The sequence below is a fragment of the Myotis yumanensis genome, unplaced genomic scaffold, assembly GCF_028538775.1.
Source record: "Myotis yumanensis isolate MYYU_CA2020_CCGP unplaced genomic scaffold, mMyoYum1.0.hap1 SCAF_6, whole genome shotgun sequence".
In the NCBI taxonomy this organism is placed as follows: Eukaryota; Metazoa; Chordata; class Mammalia; order Chiroptera; family Vespertilionidae; genus Myotis; species Myotis yumanensis.
Window position 1 is genome coordinate 6,043,677 of NW_027223757.1, and position 8,622 is coordinate 6,052,298.

Here is an 8,622-nt window from a genome sequence, read left to right on the forward strand (position 1 = left end):
CATACCTGCCATTTCATCGAGGTGGAATTGGGAAGCGATCATGGCAGATCATCTTTCTTTTTGGTCATTCTCATTCTTCCTGGTATGTTTCTCCCAGATGCCCTTTAATGACACTTCATATTTTGTTTTATTCTGCACTGCGCCCTAGTTACTACTACCACTTAGCGTCTCTCTGTAGGACAGTCTTTCTGCATGTCTTTCTCTTGGTTTGTCTATCTCTCTACAGCTCTCTTTCTGAATTATAAGCCCTTCACACCATAATATTTTATTTTTGTTTTGTTTAATTCTACTATTGAAATTTTCATATACTTTGAAATTTCTTTCTTATTATTCTTTGGGTTTTGGGACTATTTCATGTTTGCACACTTTTTTTTCTGTTATTTTCTCATACATGACACTATACTATTACCCTCTCCCCATGGCCTGTAGCTCACTTTTTACAATGAACTTCATGTCCAGAATAAAGTTACGTGGAGACTCCTGGACAGTAAGCCCTGTGAGGGTAGGACTGGCATGCTCACCACTGGGTGCTAAGTGTCTGTGCACCGCCTGACCACAACTCAGGAACAGTGATTGGACGAGGAAGTGCTCATGAAGTATGCACACGATTTGAATATAAAACAAAATTGTTCTCATGCTAACTCATCATTCCAAAGTGCTTTGGGAAATTTTAAAAGATAGCTTCTAGGATTATTTTTGAGCAATTGGAGTATCATTAGAAAATGTGTTTAGTCTTTAGCCAAAATAGTCTAAAAAGGATAGCACTTGCTTTTAGTGTGTAAGTTTTGGCTAAGTTGTTTTTGAGTAGCAAACTATTTCAAGCAACCTGCTTAAAAACATTTATCTTATTTAATTTGGATATGAAAAAAGACTTTCTTTTAAATGTCATTTTAAAAACTGAATTGATTAAAATATACAGCAAAGTAAAATAACATATAAGATATCCAGAGATCTCCCAAACCAGATTTAACAAATATCACCATACTTTCTTCAAATTGGTATTTTTTTTAAGTAAAGCATTTTATATAGCTAAAGCTCTATCCAATTATTTCACTCTATTCTCAGTGGGAGCTTACATTCTGAAGCTGTAAAATACATTCTCTTTCATATTTTGTACTTCAGTTTTTGTATGCCATATATAGGACACAGTACTGTTCTGCCTGAAAATTGTACAAAAATAGTATCAGACTCTACATTTTCTTTACAGCTTACCTTTTTACTCAATATTCCAGCTACTTAACATATTTAGATATATAGTTCACTTATTTTATTTGTGCATAGTAATTCATTTTATGAATAAACCAAAGAGTATTCACTTAATTTTGAGATTTTTCACTACTGCAATGTTGTCATGAAAATCTTGTATAGCTTGCTTATTTATTTAATTATTCAATTATGTTAGCATCCACATTTAAGGTAGAATTACTTGGTCCTAAAATATGATATATTTAACTTTACAAGATCCATCTTGTTTTATTTATATTCTTTTTTCCTATACTTTCTAAGTTACCTTCTATTTCACTTACTCTAGGAGTTATGCTGAAATTTTAAACCTATCAACTTGAATTTAAAATTTTAATTTAAGCAATATGTTGACTAAGCTAAACAATACAAAGTCTTCAGACACTTTTAATTCAAAATGCTCTTCTCTTTTTTAAAATGTTGATTTTGTGTATTTTAATTCCATTCTGCTTATTAACTCCCAAAGGTAATCATTATCATTATTGTTTCAATCACTCAATATTTAGGTATATTTACCAACATGCATACCGAATTTCTAAGTTCAATATTTTTTCTGAAATACTACTTTAACTCCTCATTTCTTTTCTTTACTTTTGGTAAAGAACTTTAGGCAATAGTCTCACTTTTTTGTCTGAAAAAAAAATTGTAACCTCACATTTGAATAATAGTTATGCTAAGTATAGAATCTAGTTTCCTTCAAAGCTTTGAGTATATAATTCCATTTTTTAAATCTATGTTTTGTCTGTTGGCATGTCCACAGTTATTCTACTTTCTATTCCATTGAAGGTAAATTGTCTTATTTCTGGTTATTTTTAGCATTTTTTATGCACTGTTTTGAGATTTAATTTTATTTATCCTAAACAGAACTCATTTTGTTTTTTAAATCTGATCAATCATATTTTTCATTGATTCTGGAAAATGTTTGGCCCTGCATCTTTGGAAATTACCTGTCCCCAATTTTCATTGTTATAAACTCTCATTAGATTTTGAACTTTTAATTCTATTTTTTTATATCCTTTACCCCCCTCTTCAATAGTGTCTATATTTTTTCTTGCATCCTCTATTTTAGGTAATTACCTCAAATTTATCTTCCAGTTCAGCAACTCTTTCTTTAATTGTATCTAATCTGTTTTTTAGTGACTGAAATGCCAATTCTTTATATTTGCTGGTGGGAGTTTAAATTGATATGACTTCTCTGCCAGGATAGATAGATATATATATATAAATGTTTTTGTCTATAATGTTTAAATCATGCAAATAATATTTTAGAAGTTTTTCTAAGGTACTCATTGAACAAGTTACTCATTGTAATATTATCACAGCAGCATTTATTTTATGTTTCTAACCATGGAAAATGGAAAATGTCTATCAGCTATTCACTGTCCATAACATGAAATACCATTTAGACAATGATGTTACTGAACAAAATATTATGAAAAAGATCTAATATATTTTAAGTAGGGTAAATCATATTAAGAGGAATGTGCATAATACAAGCATGGCTTTGTGAAAGGAAAATATTAGCAAATAAAAAATTCTCTTAGAATATAAATCATCATGCTAACAGTGATCATTTCTGGTTGATGGGAAAAATAATAATTTGTATTGTCTTTTTTTCAAAGTCATTAAAATTTTATACAGTACTTTAAATTCCTTTATAATAATAAAAGAAAACAAATTTGTTTTATGGAATTTATGTTTTGATAGGTCACAGAATAATTTTAAGCAAATAGAAGGTCGAGCTCATTGAAATGTTAAGAAGAGAATGTAACAATTAATGAATCATGTGGTACAATTTCAGTGCAGGTAAAGATACTCAATTTGAAAAGATGAAAATAAGATTTATTGTGAAGGAAGACCTAGACTCCAATTGATCATGTGGAAGAGGAAGACCAACCAAAAGATTCCAAAATTTGTGCACATATAGAGCTAAGAAACAATCCCCCATTCTACCTTACCCTTAAGGATCTACTCTCCTGTGAAAAATCTGTTCAAAGAGCTAACTGGATTTCCTCTGTGTTATCCTTTGATGACTAAAAGAGAAACACCAAAACAAACCATTCATTCATTCAGCAAAAAAAGTCATTGAGCACTAATTCTATGACATATACTATTAGGTCCTAGTGATGTATTTATGAACAGACATTCTACGATTACTAATAAAGCTGTAATCTATTCATGAAATATTTGACTGTCCTCTTTTGTTCAATCTCCATCCTTCAGTTCCATTGAATTGTTTTAAAACAGATTTTTTGGGGAAATCTTCCTTTACCACCAATAACTCCTTATTCGGTTCCATTTCTAATGTTGAGTATATTCAGCTAGTAGTGGCTGCCTGAAACTTTATGTGAAAATGGTATCTTGGCTCAATGGGAAATGATGCCATACTTGATTAGTGATGCCTGGCAAAACCTCTGGAGGGAGAAGCGTCAGCAACTGTACTATTTGTGCTGCCTGTCATCCCATCGCCTCCAGCCAACCGTAGCCCCAGATTACTTTTATTCATGATTATGCTTTCAAAGCACGACCTAAAAATATTTCCTCCTCCCAGAGTACTGTACCCATATTAAAGATAATACAGACTTAATACAAGTAGACTGAGAAACACTGTGTTTGTACTTTGTTTTCTGATGGAATTTAAGAACCCAAACTTCTTAAGAGCTAGAGTGCTTAGTATTACGCCTTTTTCTCTGTGAGAATGGAAAGGGATAATGGACAATAATCTATGCATCATATAAATGTTCTTCTGATCTGTCAGGTTGTTTTGTCTGGTCATGGATAGTGGAGGCTTAGAAACACGGGTCTAGGTTAGGACCCCAGATTATTCTTCCATTTGTCTCAACCTCCTGGGCTTGACCTGGTTTCAGGCAGGACAGCTGTCACTATTACAGGCATCCCGGCCTCCTTCCCTTCCAGGGAGTAGGCTGCTATTGATTCAAATTGCCTCCAGGCTGAAGCTGGTAGAGATGAAATAGCTGAAGTACGTGTGTGTGTGTGTGTGTGTGTGTGTATGTGTGTGTGTGCATGTGTGTAGATGGAAAGTATTCTGAGCTTTCTTCAGGAAAGTATCATTAAAGTAAGCCTATTGTTTTGCTATTGTAGTAAGATACATCAAGTATAATCATTGGGAGAGAGTGGGAAACTGAACCCCCTGCTTACTATCTTTGCAAGTTTATGTGAATCTGTAATTATTTCAAAACAAAAAGTTAAAGATAACTACATAAATAAAAACTTTTTAAACATTTGCACATTCAACTATAAGCATCCCTAGAAGAAAAGTAAGTGCTCTCAAGAAGAGAAACTGGTCTGCAGCGACCTGCTGCAGGGGGAGCCCCTGACACAGGCAGAGACACATCCCAACCTTCAGATTTTAGGCTGAAAATGTAAAAGGCTTCAAAGACAAAGGCTGGGCATGTCAACCAATGTTTTCCATTTTAATTGACTAATGTGAAAATGTCATTTTGCCTACAGTCTTTTTCTGAAGAAAATAGCTCTTGATCTCAATGGAGAGCTTCGATGATACTCAATTTCCTTTTTCAGAGTGTGAAGGACTTACGAAACCTTCACTAGCGAGGTTACTTAGAAAATCTGCATTCCTCTTCACTTCAACATGTCTCACAAAAATCTCCTGAAAGCTGAAGTGATAGTTCACTTATTGCAAAATGCATATACATTTTTATTTCCATAAACCTCAGAATGTTTGAATACTGATTAGTACCAAAAGCCACTGTCCTCAATTTCTTTCATTTGGATGGTACAGGTATCAGATTCTCAAGCAAAACATTTATTTCTCCTCCTCCCTTTCCTCTATTATATTATATGCTATTTTGAAAGCATTACAAGTATTCAACCCTCCAGTGATCCTCAACTATTGACAACAGTAATGTTTATTGAGAACTTACTAAGAACCAAGCATTGTGCCAAGCACTTAACAAGGCTTGTCTACTTTAACCTTCACAGCCATACTTTGAGGAAGGTGCTGTCTTATTCTCATTGAACATTGCTGTAGCTCAGGTGTTGAGAAGTTAAGTATCTTCCCAAGGCTACAGAGCCAGTCAGTAGAGGAGCCTTACCCATGTAACCATTATTATCTGCTCCCTACTCTTAGGTGATTACTTTAAAAGTTATTGTAAGTTTTGACTGGTCAGAACGGCTTGATTGGTTGATTGTTGTCCTGTGCACCAAAAAGTTGCCGGTGGTGCCAGTTCAATTCCCACCCAGGCCACACACCTAGGTTGTGGGTTTGATCCCCAGTTAGGGCATGTATGAAAGGCAACTGACTCATCTCTCTCTTCCTCTCATTCTCTCTCTCTCTCTCTCTCTCTCTCTCAGCATGTCCTTGGATGAGGATTAAAAATCTTATATAATAAAAGGCTACTATGCAAATCGACCAAACGGTGGAATGACCAGTCGCTATGATGCACACTGACCACCAGGGGGCAGACGCTCAACACAGGAAATGCCCACTTCTGCCTCTGCTTTGGGCCAGGACCTCACCACTGGCCTTCCGATCAATCTAGGTAACTCACAAGCCCCCAACACCTGCTCCTATAACTGTAGGTCTTCTTGGTTGAGTGTAGTGTTCACCCTCACCACAGTGACCTCCTCATGAAAGACATAGACTCCCTCCTCAATGCCTGAAAGAATGCTGAATAAGAAGAGATTTAAGTTGCCAAAACCGGTTTGGCTCAGTGGATAGAGCGTCGGCCTGCGGACTCAAGGGTCCCAGGTTCGATTCCGGTCAAGGGCATGTACCTGGGTTGCCGGCACATCCCCAGTGGGAGATGTGCAGGAGGCAGTTGATTGATGTTTCTCTCTCATCGATGTTTCTAACTCTCTATCTCTCTCCCTTCCTCTCTGTAAAAATTCAATAAAATATATTTAAAAAAAAAAAAAAAAGAAGAGATTTAAGTTAAAGTAAGAAAAAAATCTATAATAATAAAAGGGTAATATGATAATTAGACCAGACGTCCTTCCAGACATCATTCCAGATGTCCTTCTGGACAAAGCCAGAGCTGAAGGGAAGCCGCCTGGGTCCCGGGTGCCTGCCTGTGGGTCTAGAGGGAAGCCCAGGTCCGGGGTGCCAGAGGGAAACCAGTGCTGGCAGCTGGAGGAAGGAAGGCCTACTCTTGTACAAATGTTCGCGCATTGGGCCTCTAGTAACGTTATATTTCCAGATGCTGATTCCAGTATGCCCTAGTTTTGATTCTTAAAATATTTACTTGAGAATCCCAAGGACTGACTTCTCCATGACACTTCTAGGACTCTCTGCAGCTCATTCTCTGGAAGCACAGGAGTATCAAAATTGCTTGAGTTTTCCTGGAAATATCCATTTCCAGCCACATGCAAATCCATGGAAAAGAAGCACAGGGGAATAATGTGGAAGAAGAAGGGAAGGGAGAGCCAAACCCACACAAGGCAACCTCTGCTTGTGCTCTTTGGGCTTTCCTGCCATCGGGTATCCCCACGCCTGGGAGTAAAGGCTCTAAGTAGCTGGAGACATACCCCACTACGTAAGAGGAACTTATATGGAGAGGACTTATATGGAGAAGGTTCTTCCCACTGGGGTACAGCAGCAGGATGTCCAAAGTCAAAGCCTCTTACCAAGTTTTTAACTTGCAAAGACCACAATAATCATAAAGATCCTTTAATTCACCTGAGGCTTTTAGATATCAAACCTAAAGGGGTCCATCTTGGTTCACATTTATTAAGCAGCACCTACTGTCTACCAGAAAAAAAATAAAGGCTTAAAAATAGGCATAACTAGGACAGGCTACTCAGTGAGATTTTAATTGCTTTATTTTTTATTTTTTTTCCAATTACAGTTTAAATTCACTATTGTTTTATATTACTTTCAGGTTAGACGATCATATACTTTACAGGGTTCCCCCTAATATTTCCAGTACTCACCTTGCACCATATTACAATAATACTGACTATATTTCCTATGTTATACTTCGCATTCCCATGATTATTTTGTAACTACCAATCTGTACTTCTTCGTCCCTTCACCTTTTTCACCCAGTCTCCCAACCTCCCTCCCATCTAGCAACCATCAGTTTGTTCTCTGTATCTGAGTCTGTTTCTGAGGTAGAGTAAGACCCTCCTGCAGAGGGTATATCTTGATCAAATGTAAGCTACCCTTTGGACTCAATGTTTTCTCTCATGAATCTATAATAATAAAAGCGTAATATGTTAATTAGACCAGACAGCCAAATTACCTTCCGGACCAAGCTGGGGTTGCGAGGGCCAAGCCCCTTGCACAAATTTCATGCATCGGGCCTCTAGTATAGGAATAAACCACCCAGAGCCTCAGGGACCAATAGAAACCTGTGTCAGAGCACAGTGAGGAGAATACTGATGCAGAATATCCCACTGAGATCATTAATGAGTATGTCATATAAGCCAGGGTCTACACTCTGAAGTCAAGATAGATTATGTCCATTATTTCTCCTCCATCAAGTTGGCCCCGCCATTCTGTCACAGGAGAAGATTAGATCAGTCCGGACCAGTTCATAACAATGCCAGTGACCTGTTCTTCTGCAGATGTTTTCAAATTGATTTTTGGATGATTCATTATGCCATCTTTTCAGTCTAGAAATTAGTAGCTAATAAGTCTTTGGGGTCTCTGTCACTCGTTTTTTTTTTTTAAGAAGTATTATAGATTATAGTAACTTCTTCTTGGCGTAGGACATCGCACTAGGAATTCTTAAAATGGCAGCTATTATGTTTAGGATGACTTTCACTAATCCTTAGAGTTCTTTGATGGCAGGTTATCAGGACCATAGAGAAAATAGACTGTGCTTATCTACTACGTAACCTGCCAACTCTTTTTATCTGGACTAACATGGTTTCCTGCCCTTCAACCTACACGTTACCATTTCTGTTTGATAATGTCTTGCTCATAACTATTCAAGCCCTCTGTTAAGATCACCATTATAACCAATGATAACCATCATGCATCACAGCCATTTCCTGAGGAATTTCATGATTCCAACTAATTATATGAAAACATCAAAGAATGAAATCTTGTATTCACTTATACTCTAGGGAACTTAAAGGTGAAAGAAACTCGCCCCAGAACCTGGGAGTATCCTCTGGATGCCTTGCTCTCTGAGGCTCTTTGTGCCCAAATGTATTCTCATCTCCTTTTTCTATATTTATAAATATTGTGTCCTTTTCAAGAGTCTGTGGTTGGCTTTCTGCTGTCGTTGTGTAGTATCAAGAGGTTAGGATCTGAGGTAGACTGAATTTGAAACTGGCTCCATCTCTTTCTAGTTGTATGATCTTGGGCACATTACTTAATTTACAGAGAATTTTCCCTTTTATAAAATGGAAGGAATCATAGCCCTACCACACAATAGTTGTGTGAATTAAATA